Below are 9,538 nucleotides of genomic sequence, written 5' to 3'. Positions count from 1 at the left end.
CAAAGTGAAACTACAAATAAGAGTTACTAAAGGAGGGAGGGAAGGAAATGGCTCGAACCACAGTATCTTCAGCTATACCAGGCAACCCTACCACAAAGTGGCCTGAAACAGAATGAGTAGAATTCAATTAACTGTAAACATTGAAGTACATGGAGCAGCTATCTCCCTATTCTTTCTCCAGTAATGCTTCAACAAGCAGGGGAATAATATGAAATCTTCCCCCCTTATGTTTGAGCTGTCGTTTCATATTGAAAAGGTCATGCAAGGGGAAGGCTATTCCTTTGAGCTACAGCACTCCATACTGCCTTGTTCCAAAGGCTCTTAGAAATCTGGTGCAGGAAGCTGCAGGAGAAATATAAAAAGGAAAATATTTGTTCTGTCTACTTACTGTTTATGGTTCACACAAAATATGGTGGTTCCGTCCAATAAATAGCACCCATAAGGATGAATAAGCCAAATAACCCATGCCTCATGAGCAGGGTCCAGGAACTCAGGGTGCAAATCCAAATGATCACATGCAGTTGTATTTCCTTTATCTATGTATGTTGAAAACTAAGGTGCAAGACTTGCTGGACAAGATAAAAAGGGCTTGGGAGGGATAGAGTCCATTTGATGTACTGGTTAAAGTGCTGGTCTAGGATGTGACAGCTCCAGGTTTGAATCTTCATTCTGCCATGGAAGCTGTAATGGCGACATCCAGGGACAAACACCCTGGGTGCCCCCAGTGAGTCACATGGGGGTGGAAAATAACCCACCATACTTCTGGCTGCTCCATGCAGCCCAGACTCCAGACTCCGAAACCTGCTGGGCAGGCCTGGGCATGGGCTGCGCCGCTGCAGGCTGGCTGCCTAAGGAGGAGCAGCCAGTCAACCCACCCACCCCCCAGCTGGAACCTGGGCTTACATCGGTTGGAACCTGGGCTGCGCAGCACCGGCTCAGGTAAGTGGTGCAGGGAGGGGAATGTAGCTACCATGGGGCACCATTTTGCCCCAGGCACCATTTTGTCCCACTACGCCTCTGCATGGAAGCTCACTGGATATCTTTGGGCCAGTCATACTCTCTTTGCCTAACCTAACTGGAAGTCCATTGTTGTGAGAAGGAGGAAAAAATAATTTTGTAAGCCACTTGGGTCCTCATCAGCAAGGAAAGGGATAATATACATTTCTAAATAGATAAATAATTCCAATGCAAGATGGTCACCTGGTTTGCAGGGCCAATACTGCAGCATTTCAGGGTGACATGCCAATACATGTGTCCAAGATGGGTTGCCAGTACAGAATGAGGGTTTTTGCTGACCAAGTAATTGAACATGTCTTTCCAGGAAGTCATGGAAACTCTTGTTAGTTTCAATGGGAATGATATAAATACATCCAGAGGATGATATACCCCCCTAAAGAATCTATTTAAAAATCCAGGAGAAGTCTTAAAGACAGAGATTTGAATCAGCATTAAGCAATAACTGTCCAACAATTTTGATTTGATCCACACTCTGTGGGGTTCTTTCAGTTATTCAAACCATGTGTCATCTGCCTGGTATTTAGAGTCCAGTACTGCTGCTGTCAGCATTTATTTTAAAATCTGATGCAATATATTAAGTTGATTTAAAGAATAACAACTAGATTTTTTTGTTGTGTGTGTGTGGGGGGGAGACTTGAAACAAAGAGCTTTATAAGATGGAAAGCTTATGGAAATAATAAAATCTCAAATGTTAGAAGGGGAAAAAATGGAGGATTCTCCTGGGAGCAAGTTTACAGCTTTCTTGGCAAATCCTAATCAGACATATGTAACAAAAGTATCCTAACTAGCTTCTATATAAACAAAAACCACACATACCTTCCAACAAAGGGATTAAACATTAACATTGCCATATTTTGTGAAATTACCCTGTACAGAAATATGAATCACTGTTCTGTCGTTAGCTTTAACTAAGAATATTCCATGGATGAAAGAAAAATTCACAAGATGTATCTTTTGTCATCATTTATCTGCTTTTTCATGCTGAAGAAGAACACACTCACATTAACATTTACAAGGTAATTCTATCAGTGCTTTCCCATGTAAGAAGTCCCACAGAGGCTTTTGTGTTGTTGCCATCCCCCCTCCCCCCAGCCAAAGTCTTGAGAGAAACAATACTCGTATTGTCAACTGTAGAATCTTATTGCAGCCATGCAATGCAAATAAAAGTTTATTACTAATGCCTGTTTGTGCTGATCTAATAGGATAGAGCTGTGCTAGGACCCAGAGAGGAAATCAGCAGAAATCAACATTTTTCTATGCAATTCAAACAGTTTTATGCAAATCATGCTGCCAAAGTTATGAAATATCCATTGTAGTTTGAAAAGAGAGAGACGTCTTTTAAAAACAGGAGACTGAATACAATGTGGCAAACACCTCTATAAAAACTGCTACCCACAAGCATCTTCACTAGACACAAGACACAGAGTGAGTTATTTCTAGCTTAACAGGGGTAAAAATAACTGTTGTGAGTCTCTGCTGCCTGGTCACACACAAATAACTGACTGGTTACAAGCCAGGCAAGCAAACAGGAAAGTTTATATTCTAGGGTTGCCAGCAGGATTACCAGGTCTTTTCTGACTACTGGCAGGCGATGGTTGGTAGAGCTGCCAGATCCAGGTTGGAAAACTCCTGGAGATTTGGAGATGGAACCTGAGGAGAACAGGGACTTCATCTGGGTTCAATACCACTCTCCAAAACATCCATTTTCTCCAGGAGAATTGAGCTGAAATTCCAGGGGAGTCCCCAAGTCTCACCTGGAGGCAAGCATTCCTCATTGCCAGCTCTGGGTTGGGAAATTCCTGAATATTTAGGGGTGGAGCTTGAGGAGGGCAGGGTTTGGGGAGAGTGGGGACATCAGTGAGGTATAATGCTGCACAGTCCAAAGCAGCCATTTTCTGCAGGGGAAGGATCTCTGCAGTCTGGAAATAAACTGTAAATCAGGGATGTCTCCAGGCCCCAGCTGGAGGCTGGCAACCCTGATGTACACACTAGGCCTCAACATTTATATATTTGATTAAGCACTATTTGGGACAGTTTCCATGTGTGAGTTTACATGCTGATCAAGAGATAGCAATTGGCCAGATTTGTGCAGAACATACTGTCCAGTGTCTCGGAAGATCTTACAACAGTGTATACAATAGAATTTACAATAGCCCTATTTCCATGAAAACACTGTGGACTTGAAGTACAGTGCCCACGGCACACTTTTTTAATCACACCGGTCTATGACATAGACTCTGCAACGGTGACCCCAGAGGTACAGGGGGATAGACAATCAGGGAATTTTGGCTTTGAACTTGGGATATTGGCTTGGGGAATCAGACTTTAAAGGTGCCACTCCCTCCACAAGGTGCCATTCCCTCCATGACTGAGCTGGTTGTGGATGGAAGGAAGATGTCCAGGGGAAAGCAGTGCTCACTGGCAAATCTGTTTGATTTTGGAAGTGAAACAAAATAAAATCATACTAGATGGTCTCACTTGCTGCAGAGAGAATGGAAAGTGAAAGCAGGGTTTGAGGAAATACATCTGTACAAGAAATCTTGCCACGATTGGCATTCACCCTTATTGCTCAGCAGACACCTTGTTCATAATTGGCCACTAATTATTCCTATAATTTCACCTAAAAAGAAAAAGGAATTCTGATAAAATCTTGCAGGCTCACTATTTCTTTGAAATCATATGTCAATGAAACTAAAATTTCATGAGTTGGAGCCATACAGTTAAAAAAAAAAAACAGTCAGAGGTCCCAAGGGGTCATATAACAGATTTGCCAAAACCTTTGCATTAGCATCTCTCCCATAAAAGCCATCCTACAAACTTAATGTGCTCAAGATACATTTTCTGGCCAGAGTTCAGGGCTTCAGCATGCAGCATATTGGCCAACTTGCTGTAATTACCAACTTAATTAGCCTTTGCAGGGATCAAACTACAATTTTAAAAAAGGTTACAACTTTTCCCTATTGAAAACTGTTCAGGATTTTAAAGTGATAAATATTTGTTTTTTAAAAATTCATCAGCACAAGAAAAAACACAATGAAGCCATAGTTTTGGCGTATAAATAACTGGTTTTACACAACTGTCCTTATTTTTGTTATTGTTTTGCTTTGTTTTCACTGACTAAGAATGTAAATTTAGGTGTAGGGCTTTTGTGCTTTGTTCTCTCCTGGTGGAAATGTGTTCAGCATTAAAGTTCCCAGATAAACTTGAATGGTCCCAAATCTCAGAATTCAGCTTTGTATAACACAAGAGCCAAGAAAAGATAGAGAATGTGGTTTTATGACCAACAGATGGTGTAATTGGTGTCAGAGATGTTTTTTATGTTAAGGGGCTTTAGGTTCAGCTTCCATCTGGAAACTGCTCAGATCTACTGTATCTCTAAATGATTAAAGGAGCTATGTGAATACAAGTTCAAACATAACCACCTTCCTGGAGGAAGAAAGGTGTCACTTTTTCAATGTGGCCATTAATTAAACTTCAATTATCTTTTGTACACGCGCAACAATAGACCTTTTAGAGATGTATGTATGAATATAGCTAAAGACAACAGAGGACTGTGTTGGGGGTGGGGTTGGATCTTTTCATCATATGTTCACTTTGACATTTTACACTTTACATACCTGCTTAAATCAGCCGCGAGCCTTTGGCTTCGCGCAGATGCGCGGATTTTGCCACCCTGTTCAACCACACACACATAAAACCATACTTGTTGGAATGAAAAATGGTCGCGAGTCTCGATGACAACAAATAACACAAAAACTTTTGGAAGCTGGGCAAGCATAATGGGGCACATCCTGGCCAACCAGGCAGCGAACCGCTGACCCTGGTCCTTGTCAGCCCACTGCTGACCCCCGGCCCTTCGGGCAGCAAACCGCTGAACCCAGCACCATCCCCCATACGGGACTGGGACAGGAGGTTTCTAGATGCCCCTTGGGCACCTACCCATTTGTGACACCCCCTCCTGCCGGGGATGGAGAGCTCGAGACAGGACTTCCAGACCTGCGCCCTCAAGCCCTCCACAACCCCCAGACCTCTTATTGAGGCCCCCGCCGTGGAAGGTCTGGCATGCAAGCCTGCCTACCCACAAAGGATGTGCCCCTATGCCCTGAAAACCACCCAGACTGCGACAAATGTATAACAATAAACAACATTCAATGTCAACCGCTCCAACTTATAGGAGGGCGTAATCCATTGACCGCAGAGCTCAGGAGAGGCTGAGCCGAGCCGGGCACTGGCTTAAATAGCCTGCTTGGCTCCCTCGTCATGTGACGGTTCTTTCCCCTATCACGTGACCCATCACCTTGGCATGGGGGAAGGTGAGCTGTCCACTCCAACCTCCCCTGCCGCAAACAGCGCTCCAGGTAAGTCTGGGCGCACTTCTTCCACTGGCTGGTAGAAAATCTCCATACAGATGACAAGAACATGAGTTTAAAGAGAAATGGGAGTTCTACTTTAAGTATTATACAATGTATAGACTTATTTATATGTGGTCTTTTATGATGTTACAGCCTGTGCTTAAGAATACTTAAGAATACTACATATATATTAATAGATAATTTTAAATATAAACATGTAAATAACCTGATTAAAGCAAGAACATTTATTTAATTTATTTATTTTATTTATTGGTCTTATAGATCGCTCTCCCCCGGAGGGCTCAGAGCAGTGAACAATCATATAATAAAACTAACAGCCAACAAATAAAAATAGCATAAAATAAAACAGGAACCATATAAAGGCAGATGGCACCATCACACCCCCTCCCCACCCTTGCACCCACGGGAGGCCAGATGTAATAACAGCGATGAACCTAACCAGGCTGACCAAATGCCCGGCAGAACAGGTATGTCCTACAGGTCCTGTGGAAACTATACAAGCCCTGATCTCCCTCGGGAGCCTGTTCCACCAGGTAGGGGCCAGCAGGGGCGAATCTAGGCAAACTGGAGCCCGGGGACAAAATCTGAGTTTGGTGCCCCCCCACCCCAGGTATGGACGACCACCCTCCCCCACAACGACCAAACAATGATTTTTTGCACCAGCTCACAAAACACCTCCCACCACCAGCAAAACATACATGGCTTTCTCCCCACCAACTCTCTTTCCTAATTGTGTCCTCACACCAACCCTATGAGGTAGGTTGTTAGCCTCAGAAAGAGCTCCAAGCCAGTGCAAGTGGGAATTAACTTTTAAGCATGTAAATCTCTCACAAGTCACCCCCCATCTGAAGGTTTACCAAGCAAACATCAGCATCATCTCTCACAAATCACCTCCTACCCCCAGCAAAACAGGCATGGCTCCCTCCCCACCACTTTCCTAATAGTGTCCTCACACCAACCCTGTGAGGTAGGCTGCTAGCCTGAGAAACAGCTCCAAGCCAGTGCAAGTGGAAATTAATTTTTCAGCATGTAAATCTCTCACAAGTCACCCCCCATCTGAAGGTTTACCAAGCAAACGTCAGCATCATCTTCAGTTCTGCTGCTGCTTCTGGGCTCCCTGCTCAGCTTGCCTTTTCCTGTGCCTGCCGGCGCGAAGGCTTCTGAGTAATGCCACACTTAATTTAAGGCAAATAAGGCATGCTGGGTTAGAGGGAGGGGAGGCAGAGCTCCCCAGTCCTGCTCCTGGGAGCCCAGTGGGACTTCTCCCCCACCCCCTGGACACACCAGGCCACCGTACAGAGTGGGCGGGGCTACGACAGGCACTGGGAGCAGTCGGCTGCTTCAGTGCCTGCTTTCTAGGGCTTGCTCAATCCCTCGCTGTGTAGGAGGATGTTTTGGTGCCCCCCACGTGACCTCAATCGATGCGCCCGGGGACAAGGGGTACCCCATGTTCCTAGGCAGGAACGCCAGTGGGGGCCAGGGCTGTGAAAGCCCTGGCCCTTATTGCTTTAGGGCCAGGGATCACCAACAGGTCTTCCTCCAAAGAACGGAGGGGCCTGACGGGGCAATATGGGGAGAGGCGGTCCCTCAGGTATGCAGGTCCAAAGCCGTGGGTGGCTTTAAAGAATACTTTAAACATGACCCGGTACATCATAACATTGTTTTCTTTTTATGTACAAAAAAGTATATGTATCTAATGATCATTTTAAAAAAATAATCAAAGAGAATGAAGCAAGAAAAAAACTAGATTGCTTAGTGATTAACAATTAAGGTGGTTCCTATCAGTATATTACCTAATGTTAAACTATTTTATTAATGTTACTATGAAATATACAAGATTATAAATGCAGATGCATTTAATATAATCATCTCTAAAATTTATCATCATCATCAACAACAACAACAACATCATGATGTTTGCCCATGTCTTATAAATCCTGGGTTCTTTTTTCTAGATACTCAAAACTGCGTTTTCCAAAGATTTTATTGAAAAAACAAAAAACAAGAAATGTTCTAATACATAGATTTCTCAGCTCTAGCATTACTCCGTGCAGGTTTTGTCTCAGACCTGGGATCAGGGGTTGCTTTCTCCTGTCCGGCCTGGATCAGAAATCCCCTTGTTCCCTCTCTTTGGTTCTCAGGTAAACTCTGTTTCCAGGCTCTGCTGTAAATCAGCTTCTTTGATCTACCACCATTTGGCCTTCTAGCTTCCTTTATGTAATTTATTCAAAAGCTTTGGGCTTCCTATCCGGAGATCAAAGGTCCTTGTCAGGCTAGTGTAAATCTGCCTGATACTGTAACCAGAACAACCTCTTCACATGTTGCCAACCTGTGAGTAACAGAGATCAGTTTCCCTGTGGAAAATGGTGGCTTTGGATGGCAGACTCTATGGCATTATATGCTGCTGAGACCCCTTCTCTATCTAAAACCCGCCCTCCCAAGGCTCCACCCAGGTGTAGTGCTTAAGAGTGGTTGACTCTAATCTGAAGAACTGGGCTTGATTCCCTGCTCTTCCACATGAGCAGTGGATCCTTATCTGGTGAACCGGATTTGTTTTCCCACTCCTCCAAAGCCTGCTGGGTGACCTTGGTTAATCACAATTCAGTCCCACCTCACATGGTGCCTATTGTGGGGAGGGGAAGAGAAAATTCAGGAAATTGTGAAGTATTCAGGAAAATGTGAAATGACCCTCCACCAGTCCTTGCAAATTTCCAGCTGTCAACTGGAACCAACCTGACAGGCAGCAACATGCTACTGGAACCATGCAGAATTTTTCCACAGAGAATCTACCAGGGGGAGGGCAAGCTGATGGCAGGAGGGCAGAGATAGACCAGGGTGTGGCAGCTGGCATCAGGCAACTGGGCCCAACAGTTGATTCTGTACAGCTCAGCCAGAGTTTTTGCATTTGCCAGGGGGAGGGAAAGAGGGAAAACTGAAGATAGAGGGACACACACAGAGAAAGGGTAGGTTTGCCGGTAAGTGTGGAGAGAAAGAAGCAGGAAAAGAGGGCAGGTTATAAGGAGTTTTGGAGAAAGGAAAGAGAAAATAGTGGTTGAAGGGGATATGAAATGCCCCCTGCAAATCCTTGCAGGTTGCCTGCTTGTTTTGTCCTTTTGCTGTATGTTAGTAATGCCTTGTTGGTAATATATGTAAGTGCCATTTTTTAGTGTTCTGCTTCTTAATGGGATAGTGGTAGAAGAATCTTTTTGTTGGAAGTGTCAATGTCAAATGTGCAAAGGAAAAGACAAGATCATCTGGCAGGAGTAAGGCAAGTGTCAGCTGGATAGGACTGTAAGAGGTTAGAGACCCTTCTGGCCTTTTCTGTCACTTCTTGTCTGTCCTTAGTTTGATACTCTCAAGTTTAATTCCTTTTTCTTGGAAGTTGTGTCCTCCCTCCATTCTCTAGCTTGCAAAGTACCTGCAGGCTGTTCCAGTCTGTCAGCTTTTCTTTCTGAAATGTAGTTTCCTAATAAACATTTATCTTTATCTTTTAATCAGTGTGGCTGACACTTCTCTGGGCATCTAGCATCCTTCTAACACTTTTTGCCTAATTCACAAGTATCTAAATGCACATATGTCAACACTCAGGCACCAGGCAATACATAGCCCACCATTTCATACTCTGCAGATCTTGCAGTAAATGCTGAGCTGTGGTAACACATTATCATATAATTATGTTTTTATAATTTATCTTTAATGAAGAACAGGTTCAGACTTGGGGCTAGGCCTCAAGCAAGATGAAGAGCTGAACATGCACAACTACTGAGGAAGAAAAAATGTTTTATTTCAGTGAAAAGACAATGTATTTTTAAAAGTCACGTTTTTGACAAATTCACTTTTTAGCTGAAAGAGACAGCATGCTTTGAGTCAAACAGGATGACATTTAAAAAAAAGACTGTTTCCTCAAAGATCCAGATCTAATACTGTAAACTTAGACATAAGCTTAGAGGCTGTTAACATGGCAGACAGTTTTTCCATGAATGGGTTTTCTATATCCTATTTAGCATTAGAAAATGTCATTGTTACACGATCTATCATGTTCTGGTTACAGCAAAGGATTCCAGTACAACTGGGTGTGGCTTTGATTCACATTTATTTGGAAAATTTCTATGCCACATCTCCAGAGGCCCTGCTGAATCTTTTTTATA

The sequence above is a fragment of the Sphaerodactylus townsendi genome, linkage group LG07, assembly GCF_021028975.2.
Source record: "Sphaerodactylus townsendi isolate TG3544 linkage group LG07, MPM_Stown_v2.3, whole genome shotgun sequence".
NCBI classification, from domain to species: Eukaryota; Metazoa; Chordata; class Lepidosauria; order Squamata; family Sphaerodactylidae; genus Sphaerodactylus; species Sphaerodactylus townsendi.
Note: the sequence above shows the minus strand (reverse complement) of the source record.